The following is an 8,702-nucleotide window of genomic DNA, read 5'->3' as shown; positions in this document are numbered from 1 at the left end:
ATCTTTTATTTCTTTTGTTTCAAACACTTTTACTTTATTTGTATCCTTTTGCTTAGAGTTGTATTTCTCTATCCTCTTCTTCTACTTAATCTATTATTTATTTGTATATTCAGTCATAGAGTTGTAACACTTTTTAATCAATAATTATTTATTTGTAATATTTTGTCTAGAGTTGTATTTTCTTACCAATTTCCATTGAGGCAAATTACATTTTCCCAACAGCGTTCCCTTGAGGATGTTTTGGATTCTGCCTTGGGAATGAACCTGACTGTGAGTCATCTTCTTCCCCCTATGGAATTTCCCTTTTTGTTTTTACCTTTGCGAGCTAATCTTGTCTTACATCTTTCTTTTGTAGTCTGCTTTAGCTCAAATCTGTGGCATCACCTGGTTCTGAGCTGAAATAGAGGAGCTTAAGGCTACCCTGGCCGCATCCCAGGAGAATGAGTAGATAGCTAAGGACCAGGTCGTTGAGGTGAGCCAGTGACGAGATCAGCTGTAGGCCGAGATCAACAACCTCAATAAGAAACTTGAGGAGGTTGATGTACTAAAGAACAAGCTATCTGAAGTTGAGGCCAAAGCCAAGGAAAATGCTAAGAAGGTGAAGTTGGACGTTGCAGAATCAACGAATGCCCTAGAGGAGATGCTCTATCGGTGTTGGGCTTACAACGTGCCAAATTTGCTAATAAGGCTTAGTGCCTTGATTGGCGTACCGGGGGGGGGGGGGGGCACTAACTGATTTAATTATGTTAATACGTGGAATTGTGGTGATGTATTTGTGATGTGTGATCCGAGACGATCCTAGGGAGCATAATAGCAAAATAGTCACAACGGGGTCGAGTACTCGGCTCGGGGGGAGCCTAGGGGTATTTTGGGGACATAGTATGTGTTCAGGATGACTAGATAACAGGTGGTGATTTAATGATTTTTTTAAATATGTCGGAGGTTAAATGGGGAATTATAGGAACACTCGAGGAATTAGCAGAATGTGGCAAAAAATGATTTTGCCCTTGGTAGTGTTAGAATGGTTAAGGATAGGTTAGGAGCATTTTGGGTATTCTACAGCTAGGGATAGACTTGTTTTGGCATATGTAATGACCCACTACTCTGGACTTTTGGACCATTAACGAAACTATACATACCATCCTTAATAGAACTTACATTTGCAAAAATACCATAATTTTATTAAGTAACTTGTAAAAATAAGAGTTACTTACAAAATAAATACCAAGAAGGATATGGGATCCCATTGTCTTTAAAAACAAAACATGATTTAAAATAAAAAGACATTACATAAATAGTACGGAAAATACATGTAAAAAGACATAAAACAAAACTACATCCTCGAATCGAATAACGCTCGGCTCCTTGTCTCCATTCACCATCGATACTCAATCCCAAGCATCCACGAACCTTACCGCCTCTTAAAGCTATTTTCCTGCACATAAAACAAAAAGGAATGAGCCTAATGCCCAGCAAAGAAAATCTAACACATAGTCATAAACATAATTTCGTAGTAAACGTAAAGACATATCATAACACTTAATACATACACTTATTATAATGGCCATTATTACTTGGGGTCCCATAGACTAAACAAGTCATATGCCCATGAGATTAGTGGGGTCCTACTAGCTAAGTAGGTCATATGCCCATAATCTATTGGGGTCTTGTTAGTCAAATGGGTCATATGCCCAAGCCTACAAACATATATACATACATATCATAACACATTTAATAACATAAAACATAAGATAACATAAACATATAACATATTGATTCTAGCCTATTTTCCTTACCAAAGTTACCGGGATAAGAGGACAGCGTTGGGACTTTTTGGAACACTCCTAAAACCATATATAACAGGGTGAGTCTAATGAAGAAAAGAGATGAAATGAAAGGAATGGAAAGACTAAACCATTGAAAGTCACACTTACCAAAACTTATGTGCTCAAGAACTTAGATTCCCTTGAGGACTTGTAGATCAATCTAACCCTCGAACCAAAATACTATGAAATCTTACTTCCCAAAGTGTTTGATAAGCTCAAGATGATTAAGCTTATGATTTCCCCACCCAAGTGTTTAACTCTCACACTCTCCTAGCACTTGCAGCTTCTGAACTTAGAGTAAAAGGTGAATAATGGCTTGGTACTAGGTCCTATTTATAGAGTTTGGGAATGAAGAAATCTTAATTTTACTTGAATAAAAATAATAGCTTTTTAGGTGAAAATAATTTGAATAATCGTTCAGTAGAGGCTGAAGACTCGTTCAAAAGATGCTGGACTTATGAAGAAGTTGAATGGCTGAAAGGAAAAAGAATTCAAAAACATTTGAATTATGCTGAAGGAGGCGATATATCGCCCCCTGTAGGCGATATATCACCTGGGCCAGTATGCCCGAGGCGACCGTGCATCATTTCGTGTTTCCCGTATTTACGTGCTGCGATATATCGCCTCCTATAGCTGCGATATATCGGCACACGCTGAATATTTAAACACGAAATTACACATTTTTAGCTAAGTTTGAATGGAGTAAACAGCCTTGACTAAGCCCTCAACGTATTCAAAGCTGCTGACTAACCTTATAACATTCAAACTTTACTCCTTATTAAATTTAATCCTCAAAATGCTTAATTCTTAATCACCCATTCATAACATGTGCTTAAAATCCTATTGGTTGATATCTAAACCTTATAGTATAATAAATATTATTCTTAATATCAGCTATATAATCAAACCTTAGGTTACAATTAATATTCTTAAACTATAGGTCAAACTTAGAAAGTCTATAAGTACTACTATGAGTGTCCAAATAATTCCCGGTCTGAACCAAAAATCCACAGTTACAAAGATAATACTATACATACTATAATACTACTATCTATCTTAGCTAAGTAAAGTTCTTGGACTCTACAGCATAAGACCCTAGAACATATTGGAAACACCCTCAACCTTATCATTCTCAACCTCAGCTCTCTCTCCCTCTCCCTCACGGTTCTCTCTCTCTCAAGGCTAAGGAGGATTGTTTTTGGCTGAATTCAAAGGGAGAAGGCTTGGAATTCGAAAGGGATTGAAGCTAAAAGTATTTGGGTTTAGCTCAGACCAAAATCACACAATTAAGTTGAGGATTTTTGCTGATTTTTACTGAGTTTTCTGTGGTCATTTAGATGTTTTATGGGATTGAACTTTAGGGGTGATTTCTGAATTTTTATGAGTTTGTGGGTATCTTTATTAGTTATGTTGCTTTGGTATGAATTGTAGATTAAATTCTGGGTCGAGGCTATGATTTGTGTGGATTTTGGAGAGAATGAGTCGTAAAAATACATGAGAATTTCTGGGTTTTGGAGCTTGAGCCGCGACCCTGTTCATCAGGCGTCGTGGCCCGCATGAAATAAGAGGCTTGGGAGCCTTGGATTTTTCCTAGGCGCCGCGGCACAGGCTGAGGCGCGCCACAACCCGTGTTCCTTTGATGAGAGCCTAAGGCTCTCTGACTTGAGGGGCGCCATGACCCTAATGGGTTGGGTCGCATCTCAAATAGGAAATGTTGGCCAAATGAAGGTTTTAAGCTCGGGAACCCAAATGTTAGGGCTCGGGAATGATTCTACTACTCAGTTTAGTAGAATCCGAGGTCCCAAAGGCTAGTATTTCAATAAGAAGTTCTTAATTGGCTAAGGAGTTGATGGATGTCTATTTATTAATACGTTGTGACTAGGTTTTACGTCAAGGCTCGAGTTTAGGGATTGTGCTTGGGATTGCTTTGGGTTGTTAGCTCGGGACACTAAGTAAGAGAACTGTTTGTTCCCATAGAGCTATGTTGTGTGTATTGTTTATAACTATTATGTCATACATGTGATTGTGACCAATCGACAAGAGCTGAAAGTGGTAAAGGCCTGGAGTGGCAAAGGCCGAGAGTGACAGAGGTCGGGAATGGCAAGGGTCGGGATCAACATCAAGCATGTTGAATGCAAGTCGCCAGGGCAAGACCCTCTAAGGGTGTTGTACACACCCATTAGGTTAAGACCGCGGACATGGTGCCTGATAGTGCACCTCGATCAGCGAAGGTCGCTGTTGTGCTATTGGCTGTTGTGTATTCCAATATAAACTTGTAAATTGTTTGTTGTCTTTGATTATGTATTTATTTGTTGAAATAAATTATTGTATGTTGTGCTTTGAAGTTCTCTTGCTGGGCCTCGGCTCATGGGTGCTCTGTAGTGCAGGTAAGGGCAAGGAAAAGGTCAATCAACCATGAGTTGGAGGGCATGGAGTGGTGCATACATGTTTGGCCTACCTGGCCGCTACGGCTGTTGTATTTTGAGGAGCGTATTTTAAATGTTTGATTTTGTCGCTTAGGTCGACTGTAAAGTAATTTTTGAGTTGTAAATATGTTTCCAAAAAGTATTTGGGGATCTCAATGTAACACTTTTATGATTTAAATGAATGTCCAAAATTTTATACCAAAATCTTATTTAAATGATTCTTCATTTTAATTAACCACACTTTTCGGTCTAATACCTCGATTAGCGAGCTAATGACACATTTTAAAATCACATGGTAACGACTTTAGGGTAGTAGGGCGTTACAACCAAGAATGGGATTTCTCCATAATGAAGATAGAGCTTTGGGGGTTTTATCTTGCCAAGTTTCAGAGATGATTCTCACAAGAGCCCTCTGAGACCGTAGACGCTTCTGGAGCGGTCGAAGGGGTGGTGAAGAGGTGTCATCACATGAGCAAGTTGCTAGAGCTCAGTGATGTTTCAGTGCAACCTCATGTTTTTTATTCCGTTCTTTTTTTTTCCTCTTTCTTTGTAATTATACTTTCGCAAACTGAGACAATCGCCTTTTGGCTTAGATCTAGGTTATTTATTCTCATGATAATTATCTACTAATTAGTACATGTTCATTATTTTATGATCTATTTTTGTTCCTCTTAATCTATTATCTTGTCATGCTTATGAATTTCAAATTCTTGCACACTCGCAATCATAGGGATTATCTTTAGATCGAGATAGGTTCATAGGAGTTATACCCCAGGAATTCATCTGCCTAATAGCGTCATACCTGCTAGGAATCACGTCTGGGACATGGTTATGTCCAGGAGTTTGTTCGCCTATTAGTGTCATACCTGTTAGGAATTAGGCTTCAGATCTAGTTATGTCTAGGTGTTTGTCTGCTTAATAACATTATGCCTGTTAGGAATCAGGCCTCGGACCTGGTTATATCTAGGACTCCCTAGTTGAATTCTAGGTTTTATTTTATTTTTCAATTTTCCTAACTTAGTTCATATTTGGACTTGCTTTGAAAATTCGAGCTTTAAGAAGTTTTTGAATAATCAATTTTCTGAATTCTAAGTTTCAAATTTTATCCAAATATGCTAAATACTTTTAAAAGCTCTTCAAGGGTCATATGCCCCCAAGCGATCAAAATTTATGGATATTCTAGGTCGCTTTTACAAAATGAGCACGTGATGCATCACAAGAATAAGATAAAAATATTGGTTCTACGTTTAAATTACGCAGCAATCCATTGTTATTTAAATAGAATGGATTTTATAAATAAGTCTTACACGAAAATGTATTGAAAACATCAAAAAAATTAACCAAGTTGTCCTATTACTGATAGTATTTTTTTTAAGATGTAGGGTGTTCCAGGTCTATGGGACCAACTCTCCACTTAATCGAGCTAGTTTAAAGATTCCATCTCATAGGATTTCCAGGATTTGGTATGGTCCTTCCCAGTTCAGTCCTAATACTCCTTCTTTGGGATCTTTACTCGCCAAAAACACCCTTTGAAGCACTGAATCACTGAGTCCGAGTCTACGACCTTTTACCTTCAAGTTAAAGTAATGAGTGATTCTTTGTTGATAATGGGGGAGCTGTAATTGTGACTCTTCCCATTTTTCGTCGATCAGATCTAGAGATGTGTTGAGTAACTCGTGGTTTCAATCTTGAACGAAGGTTTTCTGTCTATGTATCGTTACTAGTGCTTTAACTGGGAGCATAGCCTCACTCACAAAGGTCAAAGAGAAGGGAGTGTGCCCAATAAGGTCCTATAGGCCCAAAGTACTTATGATAGCTGCTCGGGCCAAAATCCCTTGGCTTCATCTAGTCATTTCTTTAAGCTCACCTTTAGGGTTTTGTTTACAGCCTCGACCTACCCATTAGCTTGCAGATATGCTACTAAAGAGAAACTCCTTGTTATGTTATATTTCTCAATAAAATTTGTGAAGAGATGGTTATCGATCTGAGTTCTATTGTCAAACACGATCTTCTTCGAGAGCCCAAAATGACATATGATATTTTTCACGACAAAATCTAAGACTCTCTTCAAGGTTACGGTCGCCAGGGGCTCGCCCTTGATCCACTTCGTAAAGTAGTCGATGGCGAAAACTGCATAGCAAACTCCTCCTTTTCCTGTTCGTAATGAACCAATCAAGTCAATTTCCCATACTGCAAATGGCCAGAGGGATGATATCATGGTTAGCTCAATGGGCGCTGCACGAGCAATTGTGGTGAAGCGTTGGCACTTGTCGCATTCTGTACGTTCACGGTCGAGTCCTTTTTGAGTGTAGGCCAAAAATAGCCTTGTCTCAATATCTTTAGAGCTGGATTTTTCCCCCCAACGTGGTCTCCACAGAAACTTTCATGTATCTCTTATAGGATAATTTTGTGCTTCCTCGGGTGGAACACACCGCAGGAGGGACAGCGAATGCCTTCATTGATATAGAATTACCTCAACCATAACATACCATGGAGCTTGGTATAGCAATTTTCTTGCGTCCTTTCGGTCGTCTGGTATTTTACCGGTTGTGAGGTATTCCACTATGGGGGTTATCCAGGTCGATTTTGTGTCAATCACTCCAACCTCAATCGGCTCTTCTGTTATACTGTATTGTTCTAAGAACTCCACTGGGACTACGTTTAGTGTATCTGCCCTTTTTGTGGTGGAGGGTCGGGCTAAAGCATCAACGTTGATATTTTGCTCGCGGGGTACCTGCTCAATGGAGCATAACTCAAACTCAGACAACTCATCTATAACCTTAGCTAGGTAAGCTGCCATTTTGATTCCACGAGCTTGATACTCCCCTAATATATGATTAACCACGAGCTTGGAATCACTATAACTTTGGATCGCCTTTACTTTCAGTTCTTTTGCCACCCTTATTCCTGCCAATAGAGCTTCATACACTGCCTCATTTTTGGACACTTCGAACCTAAACCTTAGGGTTGTATGGAATCGATGCCTCTCAGGTGAGATCAGAATTATCCCAGCTCCGGATCCGTTCTGGTTGGATGATCCACTAACGAATATTTTCCACAACTCTTGCACTGGTTCTTTTATTGGCTCATCTTGAAAACTTGTACATTCGGCCACAAATTCGGCAAGCACTTGACTCTTGATTGATGTGCGTGGCATATACAATATCTTGTACTGGCTGAGTTTGATGGCCCACATGCAGACGTCTCGATGTTTCAGGCTTTTACAAGACCTGCCTTAAAGGTTGGTCAATTAAGATGTGGATGGTGTGGGACTGAAAGTACGACCTGAGATTTCTCGAGGCCAAGATCAAGCAAAAGATGACTTTTTCTATTAAAGAATATCAGGACTCAACTCCCGGAAGTATTTTACTCACGTAGCACACCAGTTTCTGCGCTTGATTTTCCTCTCAAACTAATACGGCCCTGACTGCATTTTCTGTCACAACAAGGTATAAGAGCAAACATTCTCCAATTGCCGGTTTGATAGTATGGGGGTTCATCAAGGTGAGTTTTCAAATCCCGAAATGCCTGTTCACATTCTTCGGTCCATTCAAACTTTTTTTTTCTCTAAGCAAGTTGTAAAACAGGAGACACTTGTCAGTGGATTTTGAAACGAAGCGGTTTAGGGCCGCCACTTTTCTAGTTAAACTCTGTACTTCTTTACGCGACCTACGTGAAGGCATTTCTAGTAATGATATGATCTTTTCTGGGCTCTCCTCTATCCCCCTCGTGTTGACTGTATAGCCCAGAAATTTCCCCGATGAAACCCTAAAGATACTCTTCTATGGGTTGAGCTTCATATCATATTTCTTGAGCACGCCAAAACATTCTTCCAGCTCAGATACATGGTTACTAACATTATTTGATTTAACGAGCATATCATCAACATACACTTTCATGTTTTCCCAATCTGGTTACCAAAAATTTTGTTGACTAGCCTCTAGTACGTTGCACTGACATTATTTAGCCCGAATGGCATAAATTTGTCGCAGTATACATTATGCTCAGTCATGAACCTAGTGTTCTCTTGGTCTGCAGGGTTCATTGCGGTCTAGTTGTATCCAAAATATGCGACCATGAAAGACATGAGCTCGTGAGTGGCTGTTGCGTCTACCAACTGATCAATTTGGGGTAGTGGAAAACAATCCTTTAGACATGCCTTATTAAGATCGGAGAATTCAATGCAATTTCTCCAATTCCCATTGGGTTTTGGGACCAAGATAGGGTTAGAAACCCAGGTCGGATACTTTTCTTCCCTAATAAACCCACACTTAAGTAACCGGGCTAATTCTTCTTCTATAGCTTCTGATCATTCTCTCCCCAGAAGCCTTCATTTTTGTGACTTTGGAGGCACATTCTTGTCCAAATTCAGAGTATACATTAGTAAAATTGGACTAATTCCCACCATATCTTCATGCGACTAGGTGAAGACGTCCAGGTTGTTTCTCAA

Source organism: Humulus lupulus, chromosome 2 (assembly GCF_963169125.1).
Source record: "Humulus lupulus chromosome 2, drHumLupu1.1, whole genome shotgun sequence".
NCBI classification, from domain to species: Eukaryota; Viridiplantae; Streptophyta; class Magnoliopsida; order Rosales; family Cannabaceae; genus Humulus; species Humulus lupulus.
Note: the sequence above shows the minus strand (reverse complement) of the source record.